The following is a 2,994-nucleotide window of genomic DNA, read 5'->3' on the forward strand; positions in this document are numbered from 1 at the left end:
CTTATGAAGAAGTAAAAAATTGGATCGATTCGTGGATAGCCTCAAAAGATGACCAGTTTGTTTCGACGTGGGATTCGTACGCTACCCGAAAGATGGGAGAAAGTAGTGGCCAGCGATGGACAATACTTCGAATCATAAATGTATAACCAGTTTTTTACAATAAAGCCTCGAATTTCGGAAAAAAAACGGCGGAAGCAAAGTTGTACACCTAATATTTCATATTACTAGTAACATTTCTGTATATCAATACGAGTTTCTTTTTACATTTCAATTGTAGATTAGGTTTTTTCAGCAGAGTTTCTTGAAACTTTGCTTGCCTATGTTTTTTGATTTACTGATTCCGAATTTGAAGTCACATTTTGCAAATTCAATATGGCGAATTAAATATGGCGCTATCATTCAGTAAACTAGTGAAAATTTGGATATTTTGCAGATTCATTTTTTTTGGTTCTGTTAGGTTAGAGATATAAAATAAAATGATAAAGACAATATCAAAATTCAAAATAGTAGCTATAATTTCTTTATTTAAAATTTGTTCATTTAAATTTTTTAATTTTGTTCATGTACATCCTTAATTCTCTGTGATAACTCTTGGATTGAAAAGATAACGCAATTTGGATTTCATTTTTTAATTTTATAGAGTTTTGTTCAAGTTTCATATATAATTTGGATTGAGCGAGATAACAATTTTTAAAGATTATAATATAACGCCAATTATTGATATCAAATCTTTTATGTACCTGATACGTTTAAATTAAGTAAAATGTTTATTTATGGGACTTTATAAATAACTTAATAAATATAAAAATACGTATCATCTAGGTTTCATCATATATTTTAATTTAATAATATTTTTTTTTGCACATATACACAGCGCTTTTTACCTTTTTTAAAAAAGTAAATGTATGTTGATATCTCATGTATTTTGTTTTCCTATAAACAGTATGGCTGCGTTCGTTTATGCAGTTATTACTGCAGATGTCGTTCGTTTATGCAGGGTTGTATACCGTGCAGCTATCTCTGAAATTCTGCTCATGATGCTCTGCTGCGCAATGTATTGCGTAAACGAACTGCATTGCAGTCGCCATGATACCGCCAGCTAATAGCTAATTGTAGGTTATAGCAAAATGAATTCTATTAAAATATCTTTAAATGAAAAGGAAAAAAAAATGTTTAAAATCGATCTTAAAGTAGAAATAATTCAAGATAAAATATATGTATAACGGAAAATATATTGCGTCAGTAGTCTAAAGGCTTAGGACGTTCGCAATGCCAGAGATCCGGGTTCGACTTCCGAGGTAATATTTTTCGCAATAAGAATTAATTATTTACAGATTTCAATATGTCATTCAGCATTATTAAGATCGTTTAAAGATGTGTAATAAGCATAAAAAATTGTTAAATTATTAAACAATTGAATTCGTGATATTATTGCCGTAGTTTAATATACAGTTGCACTTCAAGACCGGAAAAATTTCAGCGTGCAGTTTAGAGTTTACGTAGTATATAAATTTAAAATTATACAAGCGTTTAAGATCCTGCTAGACTGTTTAAGGGGTTTGTTTGTACAGTATAATGAAAAAGTTGTGAAGTTTGCTAATTCGTATTTGCGATCAGATTAACCTAAAAATGCATTTTTTGAATGTGATTGAAAATCTCAACATACACATAAGAATTATGAACTTTTTATAAACAAATTTTGTAATATTTTGGTTTATTTCGATTTAATTAAATTTATTTCATAGATATAGATCTCCTCTAATTGTGTTCCTATAATTGTGCCTAAAATGATTTCACCTACAATCAATGAAAAAAAGATCAAAAAACTTTCAATTTAAAATCATTTTGATCCCATCTTCATTAATTCCACAAAATTTTGTAGACTCAACATGCAACTTCTCATTTTTAACATTAAAACCAACTTCATCAAATATATTAATATATTACATTTATACGACTCGATTTATGTCTAAGTTATCATCAATGTTAAAACTGATCCATAATTTCGGCATAAATCAAGTTATATACACAGTAGTTCTAGATAGCACTACTGAACAGAATGTAATGTTGATCTCATAATAAATGTATAATATTCTTGAGGCTTTCACGAGTGCTTTCTATAAATAATCTTTCCATTTACTATGTTCCATCCTCATCCATACATTCACATTCTGTGAACAACATGAAAAGATTATTTAATTTAATTTAATTTAAGAAAAATCTTTATCATCTATTTATCAAAGTAAATATAATCAAGGAAATTAATATCTGTTTATTATTTTCTATTATGCATGATTGAAAAAGTGTTAATTTTTTATTGTGTTCTATTTTATTATTTTATAATCCATTATATAAAAAAATGTATAACAAATAATAATCTAAAAAATTATTCTTGGAACACTTTAGTATTTTCAAAATATTCATGTACTGTATAAATAAAATGATTTTTATGATTTGATTTCAGATGACCCTAAAGAGAACTGGAAAGAAGCAGAAATATAACTTTTACTTGAACAATGTCTTAATATGAATTTGAAAATCCAAGTAGTCAGAAAACATCTTATTGGAATTTAATTGTTAAAGCTTTTGAAGAGAAAAGTTATAAAGTAAAAGTGCAAGATTTGATAAACAAGTGGAAGTTACTTACAATCGAAATACAACTAAATTAAAAAAAAGGTGAAAGTTATTTGGAAATTATTTGGAAATATTTCCAACAAATGCATAAAATTTTTACAGAAAAAAAGAGTGTGAATCCTCCTGAAACATCACTGAGTTCAACATTCAAACCGGAAATACTTACTGAGGATGAATCACCTGATAACATATATAAGGAAAATGCAGGTGCTATAGAAAACATTCCACAAAAAAGAAAAATGAAATTGTCAAAGAAAGAGAAAAAAAAACTTCGATTTTAAGAAGAAATGTTGCACGAAAAAAATTATAAAAAAAATTTGAGAAGATAAAAAGAAGATTAAAGAAAGCAAAATATAAGCA

The sequence above is a fragment of the Atta cephalotes genome (genome assembly GCF_000143395.1).
Source record: "Atta cephalotes unplaced genomic scaffold scaffold00042, whole genome shotgun sequence".
Lineage (NCBI taxonomy): Eukaryota > Metazoa > Arthropoda > Insecta > Hymenoptera > Formicidae > Atta > Atta cephalotes.